General features: G+C 41.2%; 1 pseudogene; it reads left to right on the forward strand.

Annotated features, from left to right (window-relative positions):
- Positions 1-12,746, forward strand: part of LOC142665150 (sorting nexin-6-like) — a 54,662-nt pseudogene extending 41,916 nt beyond the window's left edge.

Raw genomic sequence — 12,746 nt, forward strand, 5'->3', positions numbered from 1 at the left:
CACCCCCAAAGGTTCAGGAGTTTGTAGATGGCGTGAACCAGTTGCTCATTGATGAAAAGGCGATATTTCTTAAGAGGAGCATCTGCCAGGTTTGAGAAACACTGGTTGCCATGGTTACATACTGATGGGTTGGCAGGTTCTGGACTGCTAGGGGGTGGGGCTGTTGGGATTTGGAGGTAAATCAATTCTTGAATATTTGATTTGGGTCTGTGTCAATGGTTGGAGAGTGGGTTATGATATCCTTTGCTACGGATGTGTGTATGGCATGTAGATTAGATCTGCTAGCGGAAGTAAAACATATGTTCCTGCCTTGCGTGGCGATTTTTCTGTATGACAAATGTATACGTTCATTTTCCTTTATGGTGTATGGTTGACCGTTCGTGGGGGGGTCCTATTTCTGGACTGTTGTAATTGTTAAAAATGTGCAATAAATGGGAGTTACGGAAACCACTTAGCAGTGAGCTACAATGTTTCCGTAGCTCCAAGTTTGTGGCCATTAGCCTGAAGTCTGATGTGATCACAGCCTTGCATTCGGACTGCTTGCAGAAGACTGAGGTAAAGGGGTTTTCCAAAAACTGACTAGTCTGAAGCTGGCCACTTCTGGTATTGCGGCTCAGGCTCATTTATTTAAATGTTGCTGAGCTGCAATACCCAGGCAGAGACATGAGTGGCCCTATTTCTAACAAAAAACGTATCTTCGAAATCTACCCTTTTTAACAATTATCAGTAATAGTTCAAATGTAATCTACTCCATTGGTGAACACTTTTTGCTTTATAATGGTAAAACCAGGATCATATCGTTTACCTTACGATCCTCAAAGAAAACTACCTGTTGGTGCACAGATACAAGATTCAAACTATTTGCCATCAGTTTTCCATTGTTTGAAATATCCATTCTTCTATGCCCCTTTTCCCAACAAGAACTATCAAAAAAGCTTTGGAATGCTCAGCGGATTGGGGAACAAGTTTTACTTCTATAGCATCTTAACCCCTTAATGACAGCCGATTAGCCTTTTCACGGCGGTCATTAGTGGGCTTTATTCTGATGCAGTAGTCGTTTCACGGTGCTGCATCAGGATAAGTAAACCGAGCAGGGAGCTGTCAAATCTCCATGCTCTCAGCTACCAGAGGTAGCTGAGGGCTGGGGACATCCCTATTCGAACGCGTGAGATCGATATTCGTATCGATCTCACCCGTTTAACCCCTCAGATGCGGTGCTAAATAGCGTGCGCCACATCTGAGTGGTTTTGGAGAGAGGGAAGGAGCTCCCTCATATCCCACTGACACCCGGCAATAAGATCGCCCAGTGTCTGTGTCTTCTATGGCAGCCGGGGGGCCTAATAAAGGCCCCCAGGTCTTCCTCTAGTGAATGCCTGTTAGGTCATGCCAGAGGCATGACCTAGAAGATGCCTGTCCGTTTTAAACTGCAATACAAAAGTATTGCAGTGTATTATAAAAGCGATCGCATATTAAAGTCCCGTAGTAGGACAAGTAAAAAAAAAAGTTTAATAAAGTTAATAAAAAATAATGAAAATCCCACTTTTTACCCTTACAAAATGCTTTACTATTAAAAAAAAAAAAATAAAGGAAAAAAGTTACACATATTTAGTATCGCCACGTCCGTAACAACCCCGACTATAAAGCTATTACATTATTTAACCCGCACTGAACGCCGTAAAAAAGAAAATAAAAAACAATGGAAAAATAGTTTTTTTTTCTGTGAATCCTGAAGTGATCAAAAAGTCGCATCTACTCCAAAAATGGTACCAATAAAAACTACAAGTCGTCCCGCAAAAACAAGCCGCCATACAACTGCATCGGCGGAACAATAAAAAAGTTATGGCTCTTCAAATATGGAGACACAAACAAATTTTGAAAAAAAGTTTGTTTTTTTACTGTGTAAGCAGTAAAACATACAAAATCTATACAAATTTCGTATCGTTGCAATCGTACCAACCCGCTGAATAAAGTTATCGTGCATAATTTCAGGTTTTCTTCCCCCCCCCCCCCCCCCGAAAAAAAGTTAATAAGTTTAATCAAATTATATGCACCCCAAAATGGTGCTATCAAAAAATACAACTTGTCCCGCAAAAAAACAAGATCTTAAACAGCTATGTCGACGCAAATATAAGTTATAGCTCTTCGAATGTGACGATGGAAAACTTAAAAAATGGCTTGGTCATTAGGGCCCAGAATGCAAGCAGGGGGAAGGGGTTAAGAGTTCTCAAGTATGGTACTTACTGGCAGCAGAACCTTGAAGGAATTGCAAGTGAGCATATGCATCTCTATGATCAGATGTTTCCATTAGTTCATTAATAGATTTAGTAGCTGCATTGATTTATATATTAAACGTGATGTCTTTTGTTTGCCGAGAGTATCTGGCTATTTTCAAGAAAACTGTGGCAATGCATGAAGTGTTCCTGTGTCGTGTGGCAGCCCATCCTATTCTTAGAAAAGATTTAAATTTTCATGTCTTTTTGGAGTACAATCAAGATGTAAGTTGCATACTGTCATATCTCAGATGTAAATTATAGACCAAGTACGTTACTTAAAGGACGAGTGTCGCAAAAAAAATAATTTTTATATCCATTTGCTTTTAGTGTTTTTCCTTGCAACAGTAGAAAATGCAAGACCTGTACCAACATCTTGTCATCAAACACCATCCACATCCCAAACACGCAGCAGGACTATAAAATAATTGGCACGTTCTCCTGTACATCCTCCAATGTAGTGTACATGATCCTGTGTACCAGGTGCATCAATAAAGGAATCTAAATTGGAGAAACCATACAAAAACTACAAACCAGGATGAATCTTCAGACATACAATAAAACAGGAGGTGGATACACCCGTGGGAAAACACTTCTCTGGACCTGATCACAGTTTGGCAGATTTAAAAGTCCTAATACTAAAGGGTCATTTTAAAAACAACAGAGAGAGAAAAATTTGGGAATTCAAGATGATGATAAAATTCCAGTTATTGACACAAGGCCTCAATCTAACACCAGGATTTATGAGCCACTACATGGACAAACGTCACATCCCCCATCAGACTGACTCCAGATGCCTTAACTCCTAAGTCATCACCCCTATAACCCCAGTTTTATTTCCCCAGCTTATTTTCATGATGTATCACCTCATGTACTAATTGTCTTTGTGTAACATCTTAATGTTGTGCTTTTTTCAAAGTCATTCATTGTAAACTGCCTGAAGGAGCCTCTGTGCTCTGAAAGCTCGCATATAGAACTTTTATGGTTAGCCAATAAAGGTATCATACCTTCTATACTTTTGTCTTTTTTGACACAAAGGTATTTAACATTGCATAGTGTTTTATTAAAAAAATGTTTTATTTGTTTGTGTTTTTACGTTTTTTTTTTTAACTTTTTCTTGTCTATGGGGGCTGTCATTTTTTTTCCATCTCTGTATGTGTCGATTAACGACACATACAGACATGGAATACGGCACATACAGCCCCATAGTGAATGTGAACGGGGCCTGTTCCATCCACTATGCTGTACGCCGTCTGTGTGGGAACGGCGCATGCGCCGCTCCCACACAGTCCAAATTGAAGGTCTTCGGCCGAGCGACGTCCGGCGCCTTTTTCTTGTGGACCGGAAGCCGCGGCCGGACAGTAAGATTCCTACTTCCGGTCGCGGCTTCCGGACTTGTGCACTTGGAGCGGAGGGAGCGGCGGCGGCAGGAGCAGATAAGTTAGGTCTGTGTATGTACGTGTTTTAGTGTGTGATTACTACTGTATGTAAGCCTACTACACTGTGTGTTAGCTCAAAAAATGGCGACACACAGTGTAGGAGGTTTGACCGTTCAATCCCCTCCTTTCTCCTGGCACTAGCCAGGATAAAGGTGGGGGGATTCTGTGAGCTCACTAGAGCGAGTGTGTATTCTCAAATTTTGCAGCATAAAGCAATGTGGTTGCTTTACCAAATGCCAATGCTGCAATTTTGGGAATTACTCCATCTAGTGACCAGCACTGGTAAATGTTATAAATTAGAATCTAATTTATAATATTTCCTGACTCATGAAAAAATTAAAAAAAGTAGAACAATGTATAATCACTTATACAATAACTGTTTAACTAAAAAAATAAATAAATATATTTTCTAGCGACCCATTACCTTTTTAAAGGGGCTGTCTTAACAGACATCATTGGTATATCGCTAGGATGTACTAGCAGTGTCTGATTGCTTTGACTACCACCAATTGCTAGAACATAATGGTGGTAGCGCTACAAAAATACCTTTTTTGCCTTTTTCTGTTCAGTCATATGGTTGATCATTAAGGGTATGTTCACATGGCAAACAAAAACGGCTGTAAAATACGGAGCCGTTTTCAAGGGAAAACGGCTCCTGAATTTCAGCCGTCTTTAAAGCGTTTTTTGATGTATATTTTTTTGGGGCTTTTTTTGCACCTGGTTTTCTATTGAGACCATGAAAAAGATCTCAAGAAGTGACATGCCCGTGACAGGGCGTTTTTCCCACTGAAATCAGTGGACAGATGTTTGGAGGTGTTTATTTTCAGCCATTTTTCTGGGCGTTTATGGCCTGAAACACGGCTGAAAATAAGCAGTGTGAACATACCCTATTGGGGGTTTTCCCAGAACAAAAAAAAAAATCACCTATCCACAGGCTGGGTCATTTTCTGATCTGCTGGGACCTCAACTGATAGAGAGAACAGGGGTCCTGATCTTTCCGATCCTCCTTGCTGCACGCCCCACGGTTCTGATTGACAGCGATGAGCACTTCACGTGTCAGCCGCAACCCGTATAAATGCTCAGCATTATCTATAGCTACCCTGTACATTAAGCAGAGCAGCATGTTCACTACATACAGTGTACAGATGAGTTACTGAAACAGCTGAGCGCTCATTCCCAAACTTTGAATGGAGCATCAGCACACATGCTTGACCACTTCTCCATTCAATGTCCTCACTGCAGTCAAGCAGTGAGGAGGAACAGCGGGTTCAGGACTCCGGTACTTACGATTTGTGGGGGTCTCAGTGGTAGGACCCTCAGTGATTAGAAAATTCAAAACAATCCTGTGGATTCTAGAGATACCCCTTAATGACTGGCTGCTTGGGGTAGTTTCTTCTGGAGTCCCGACGTGAAAAGGTGGCACTTCAGAAGAACTTTTCCCGCATTGTGCATAGTTCTCCTGAAGCCTGGGCTGTTGCTAACAGCCTCGGGCTTCAGGGCAACGATCGGAGACCACTAGCATTGGTCCCCGATTGTATTTAACCCCTCAGATGTGGTGCTTAATAGCTAGCGCCGCATCAGAGTGGTTTTAGAGGGAGGGAGCTCCCTCACACCCCACTGGCTCCGCGTGTGCATCGCTGGGTGCCGATTGCTTTTTTGGGAGCCTAACAAAGGCCCCAGGTCTGCCTTTAGTGATTGCCTGTTAGGCTATGCCAGAGGCATGTCCTAACAGATGCCTGTCAGTTTTACATGGAAAGGCAATAATACACTGCAATAGAGAAGTTTTTTCAATGTAGTATATAAGCGATCAAGAGATCGCACCGTAAAGTCTCAAAGTGGGACTAAAAATAAGTTTAACGTTAAAGTTTGAAATCAATAAGTCCCAAGTAAAAACAAATTAAATTCACTTTTTCCCCTTACAAGATCCTTATGAAAAATAGTAAAAAGTTACTCATATTTGGTATCGCCACGTCCGTAACCAACCCAACTATAAAACGATTACATTATTTAATCCGCACGGTGAACGCCGTAAAAATAAAGCTAAAAACATGCCAGAATTGCGGTTTTCTGTTCATCCTACCTTCACTTTACCAAATTTTTTTGATCAAATAGTCACATGTAGTTTTTATTGGTACCATTTTGGAGTACAAGTTGTCCTGCAAAAAAAAAGCCCCTATACAGCTGCAAAAAAGAGAAGTTATGTCTCTTAAAATGACGACACAAAAACAAATAATTTAGAGAAAAGTGTTTTTACTGTGTAAAACTACGAAAACATTTAAAAAAAAAAAACCCTAAGTTTTGTATCAATTGTAACAACCCACTGAATAATAAACAGCATTAAATTAAGACAGAAAAAAGAATGCCGATATTTCTGGGTTTTTTTTTGTTTTTTTTCAGTACCCCTCTAAAAAAGTTAATCTAAAATATATGTACCCCAAAATGGTGCTATTAAAAAAATAAAAATACAACTTGTCCCACAAAAAAAGTCCTCATACAGCTATGTTGATAGAAAAATAAAAACGTATAGCTCTTTGAATGCGACTATGGAAAAACGTAAAAAATTGCTCGGTCATTAAGGTTTAAAATACCTTCGGTATATAGGGGTTAATCTATATATACAATGATTAATAAAAATAAATAAACCAGCCTGATGTGGCGCAACATTTTCCTGTGCCACTTCTAGGATTTACAGCAGTCTGACACCTGTCAATCAGACTGGCTACATATCCTAAGAACCTCTGCATGAAGTTTGTATCTTCTCCCTATTTTTTCCTCTGGGGTTTTCCAGTTGGAGGCCCCCCATTGGGGACAGGTACTGATGTTTATGATAACCTCTGTACAGTGCTGCAAAATATGATGGTGCTATATAAGTGATTGGAAATAATTTAATTCCTTGTGGTTTACATGCCATTCATTGTGATTTCACTTGACCGCAGAGTGTAATAGCGATAGGCTTTGTTATGCCGTGCTGCCAGTTATGCTATTCTGATCAGGCTTAGGCCTCATGCACACAAACTTATTTTTTCCCTCCCGTCAATACTGGTATAAATACGGGTCCTTGGTCACACGTATTCGATTCGTATTGCACAAGTATTTACGGACCCGTGCCCGTAAATACGGGTCCGGTGTCACCAGTATTCCACCCGTATTTACAGGCCAGTTTTCGATGCAAAATTGCACTGCACTAATCGGCAGCCCCTTCTCTCTATCAGTGCAGGATAGAGAGAAGGGGCAGCCCTTTCCGAGGTAAAATTAAAAGAAATTCATACTTACCCGGCCGTTGCCGTAATTACCTCCTAAAATAGGACATGTTCTATATTTTTCAACGGCACGGGCACCTTCCCGTAAGCATATGGGGAGGTACCCATGGCCAATAGAAGTCCACGGGCCCATAAAAACGTGCCGTAATTGTGGGCGTTTTTACGTTCGTGTGCATGGGGCCTCAGTCTGAAAATTGAGCAAATGGTCACTGCCTGGTTGTTCTCTTGTATGGGGTAAATTTGGATCTCGCTGGATCAATTCCATAACGCCTAAATTACTTTCCATCTGCACTGCTTCCCACCTAGATTGTCTCGTAGTATCTATATGCTGGTGTACATGCTGTAAATCTCACTTGATCTTTAGAAGTAATTGATATGCCCTAGTACAAAGGCTGATAGTTGGGTGGGTAAGAATTTGTGCTTTTAAATTAGAAAGTATTAATCCTTGAATTAGGCCATAATAGGAAAAAAAAACTTGTTAAAACATGTTAACTGCCTTTTAAGAAAAGTCACATCCTAACCAAAACTTCTGACGTAAAAAGTTTCATCGGTCGTGGTCCAAGCACTGAGACCCCCACCGATCGCTGAACCGATTGGGTGAGCACTGTGCCGCTTCATTTCTGATCGGCTTTTCAAGTGAAGTTTTTAAGTTTAGTTGCTCTTTAAGATTTTACTGCAACCTAGATTATGTCCACACTACAGCCATAGAGAACAGCAAGGACGTGTAAAGAAGTCCACTCCATTGCCCAACGTGACCTTCTTTTTCTTTTTCCAACATTTTACAAAAACCGCATGAGAAGCAATTGGAGACTATATGAAGTAGGTAGTAACCTCACCGGCAGATAAGCAGTATTACACAATAATATACACATAGTAATATGAGCTGGTCATCCAATTGCTAATCTACATAAATGAAATATATGGAGTGACCGGAGTATAAAAAGTCTACAAAACCAAAAGTAGACATTTTAACAAAACCTAAGGCCTATGTCATATTCTCTGTTATGTATAACTGACATATCAGGTTATCAACACTTTAAGAAAGATGGTTATGGAACAGACAGGGAGTTTAGCAGAAACATCAGATATCCAACCATTGACCCTAGATTTTACTAAATTTATCAGGGCAGCCCCTGTGATAAAGTAATTGCTCATAGGAAATGATAGTATTGACAAGTTTTCCATGCCGATAGCTATGGTGGCGTATCTGCCATCCAGTGCATAGCTATCGTTTTCCTTGCTAACAAAGTTTCTCTCAAAAAAAATACATGTGTAATGTGACCAGAGTTCCTCCTCCAGAAGCCCTAACAAGGTAATTTTCGGTGTGAACGGCAAAGGGGATGGTCGCGTAGGTGCAATAAAATTGTAGACTTGTTTACAAAAAAACAGAAACAAATTAACATTTCCAAATGAGGTGTCAAAAATCCGCCTCAGAGTGATAGCCTCTATGGCAATCGGATGTGGGAGTTCTACCCATTCTGTATAGGAGTGAGAAGTCTGGTGGATAATATATAACTGAATGTCTATTATTGATTGCCGGAGACACCAATAAATGTGAACATAACAGGTCATTCACGTCGTCGGGGGAAAGATCTCATATTTGTATTTTCCACTTATCAAGTACTGGGAGTGGAAGTTTTCCTGGCTGAGAGCAAATGAGTATATAGGGCCGAGATGAGGCCTCTGGGACCCTTAGTCTTCAATATTCAATAAAGACGTAATTAGAGATAATTGTTGTGCTAGGTGGAAATTGTACCTGTAGGGCATGGCGGAGCTGCAAGTATCTGTACCATTGTAACCCTGGAACATGGTAGGTATCCTGCATCTGTGTGAATGTAAGTTGAACAATTCCCAGATGTTGCCAGATCTGAGTCTGCCAGTGTTTGAATAGAGGGTAAAGTAGGGTTATGCCACAGAGGTAATTCAGAAATAGTGTCCTTATAAGCAAGTATTGTTTTAGACGTACGCCAAATTGTTAATGCCATATTGTGTAGAGGAAGTCAGGTAATTTGCGTAGTTAATCCTGGATATTCTAAAAAACTAAGCAAGCTATGACCTGCTACCAAAGATGCCAAATCTGCATCAGAAAGAGTAGCATTACACACCCAGTCTCGTATATTACGGAGTTGACCAGCCAGGTAATATACATGAATGTCTGAAAAGCCATACCTCCATCAGTTTTAGGACGTTGTAAGGTAGTGAATTTAAGTTTGGATCTAGACGAGCCCCATATGAACTTAATAACTAAGGAATTAAGGGATCGGAAGAAGGACATAGGTACCACAACAGGCATATGTTGCAACACATACGTACATTTAGGTTGTGCTACCATTTTAACTAATTTTATGTGGCCTGCTACGGATAATGCTAATTTGCACCATGATCTAAATTTGTCTATCTGTCCTAATAGCGGAGTAATAGAAGTCACACGGGCACGATTGTGATCAAGAACCTTATTAAACCCAATATATTTAAACTGGGAGACTGTTTCAAGACCATATTGTCGAGCGTAACGGATCAGGAGTGGGATATCTAGCCATGTACATTATAGACGATTTCTGACAATTTACTTTTAGTCCTGAGTATCGTGAAAAAGTATCAAGTAAGTTAAAGGAATCAGAGGGGTTTCTTTAAAAATAAAAAAAAAGACCATATCATCGCCATATAAACCCACCACGGTCGTCCTATCCTTCCATGTGATGCCCGTAATGTCTGGTGAGGAGCGGAGTCTAAGTGCTATTGCTTCTATTGCTACAGCAAATAAAGCTGGCGATAGGGGACAACCCTGTCTCGTGCCACGAGCTAGATGGAAAGGGAGGGAGGGAACGTTGTTAACCACATTAGCTGTAGGGGATGCATAAATCAGTCTAATCCACATTTGAAACTGGGGACCAAAGCCAAAACGTGTCAAGCAGGCACATAGAAAGGACCGTTCCACAGAATCAAATGCCTTCATTGTATCCAAAGAGGCAATTGCCCATGCCATATCATGTGCTCTGCCTAACTGTATAATAGTTTGCACCTTCCTAATTTATAGTAGTGGACTTTCCTGGCATAAACCCAGTCTGATCTGAGTGGATTATAGAAAGGATAACCTCATTTTATTCTCCTGGCTAGCATCTTAGTCAAGATTTTGTAGTCTACATTGACCAGTGATATGGGCCTATAGGAGCCACACTCAAGAGTCTTTGTCAGGTTTTAGTAGCACAATGATCGTAGCATCATAGAATGTAGAGGGAAGAGAGTAAGTGTGAGGCTTGATTAAGGGTATCCAGTAGAAGTGGGGCCATCGTGTCCAAATACCTTCTATAAACATCTATAGGTAGCCCATCGGGGCCAGGAGACTTATTCGAGGCCAAATCCCGTATTGCATCCTGAACCTCTGCTACTGTAAATGGGACATCTAAACTGGATACTTGTTCAGTGGAAAGAGTTGGGAATGTGAGATCTCGTACCCCAACGTGTACCTTTTAAAATCGCATTTTCTGTTTTGTGGTATTTGTTTCAACCCTTTTTAGTAGAAAAATTCAAATTGAACTGTATAGTAGTAATAAAATGCTGGGGTAAGGAGAATTGTTTTTTTTTCAGGGGAGCCTCCCCACCACCTTTTACACATTCAGACACTGTTGTAGTAGAGAAAAACTGCCTTCTTTCCACATTGCACTGAGGAACCTGTGGCAGCCATCTTTCTTTTGAACATAGGCTAAGCCTCTGAATTAGGCCTCATGCACACTTCATTCACCGTTTTTGAGGGATCCGTGTGCCCGTTTTATTATCCGTTTGCACTCCGTTTTTCCGAGCGCCGAGCATGGTACTGTCCAGGGTGCTGAAAGAGCATTGTTGTTCAGCGCTAGTCACTGTACAAGGTGCTGAAAGAGTTAATGGGCTGCACTGATCGGCAGTAACTCTTTCAACAACCTGGACAGTGACTAGCGCTGAAGAATGACCATGCTCGGTGCTCGCAAAATACAATTCTAATGAAATAAAAAATGAAATCCGTTCATACTTACCCAGAAATCCCTGCTTTTTCCTCCTGTCCGGCCTCCTGGGATGACTTTTCATCCCATGTCACCGCTGCAGCCAATCACAGGCTGTAGTGGCGGCCACATGGGATAAAAGTCATAACAGAAGGCCGGACTGGATGACGCTTCATTCCATGTGACCGCCTCTGCAGCCCATCACAGGCTGCAGCGGCCACATGGACTGCCGCGTCATACAGGACGTATAAACTGCTTTTTATTTTTATCATCAGCGTTCTTCTGGATAGAGAGAAGTGGCTGCCGATTAGTGTAATATCTCTAATGTACTTCTGGCCGTTGCTAGGCAACGGCTCCGTCACACAAGGACGGCACACTGATGCCTTCCGTGGCGTGGCCTTCAGTTTATTTTGACGGCCCCATTGACTTGCATGGGCTTCACGGTCACGGAATCTCGGACCAAAGTAGGACATGCTCTACTTTTGTCGGAACGGAGCAACGGGATTGTCAAAAAAACTGGTGTGCATGGCCCCATTGCAATGAATGGGTCAGGGTGCTAGCCGTCAAAAAAACGGCTAGCACCCTCACGGAAAAGACTGAAATGGGCATGAAGCCTTAATCCTTGTTTAGGCCTATACATCATTTTTATTATCCATATTGTACTTACAACCCTCAGGGAAACCAGTGAGAAGAGCAAATAGAAAACAAAATTGGATAGTGTGTTTAAGGCTGGGTTCACACAGAGTTGATTGCAGGAGGAAAATCTGCCTCAAAATTCAGTTTGGAATTTTGAGGCAGATTTTCCTCTGCCTGCATGCCGTTTTTCGCCCGTGGCCATTGAATGCCGCGGGCCTAAAACGGCACAAAATATGCTTACTATGCCTCCCATTTCAATGGGAGGTCAGAGGCGTAAACGCCTGAAGATAGGGCATGTCCCTTTTTCCCGCGAGCCGGTTTTTCCACTTGCGGGAAAAAACTTCTCTAATCCCATTGAAATCAATGGGAGGCAATTTCGGACATTTTTTGGCGAGTTTTGCGGCGTGGTTTCCCCGTCAAACTGTGTGAACTGGCCCTAAAGGGGTATTTTTAACCTAGCTAGGCTGTTTCTGTAACTTTCGTGAGAATGAACGGAGAGAGCCATGGCCACCCCTGTCATCGTACCCCCACATTCTGGAGATGGATGCAGATGCTCTGAGACCCACACCTCTCTGTCATTTATGGCATATCCTGTGGATTTGCCATACATGTATACATTGGGAATACCCCCTTCAGGAATATGCGGTAGAATATTAAAATCAAGGTAAAGAATTTATTCTGTGCAATTTAAATGTGAATTTGTTTTAAAGTAGCATTGCAGCAAATATAATTTGTCATTGTGTTGGGGGCCGTAAACATTGACCAAATAAATGTTATTTGTGTGTTTACAGTTAAGTGTTCGAGGGAAAAATAAGAAGGAAAAACTGGAAGATTTCTTTAAAAGTGTAGTGAAATCGGCTGATGGAGTCATTGTTTCTGGGACAAAGGTGAGCTAAATGTTTTTCACTATTGTGCATATTGTTATAAACAAACGCTGACAACTTCTTCTCTTTTCTGATTTGTCTTTCAAGGATGTAGATGATTTCTTTGATCACGAGAGGACATTTCTTGTCGAATATCACAACCAAGTAAAGGATGCAAGTTCAAAGTCTAATAAGATGACGAGATCCCACAAATGCAAGTTTCTTCATTAAAATTATAATTTATTGCTAATGGAAATAGTTTTTTCTAAGTCTGACATAAACCTACTATAATCCGTTGAAA

The sequence above is a fragment of the Rhinoderma darwinii genome, chromosome 12, assembly GCF_050947455.1.
Source record: "Rhinoderma darwinii isolate aRhiDar2 chromosome 12, aRhiDar2.hap1, whole genome shotgun sequence".
NCBI lineage: Eukaryota > Metazoa > Chordata > Amphibia > Anura > Rhinodermatidae > Rhinoderma > Rhinoderma darwinii.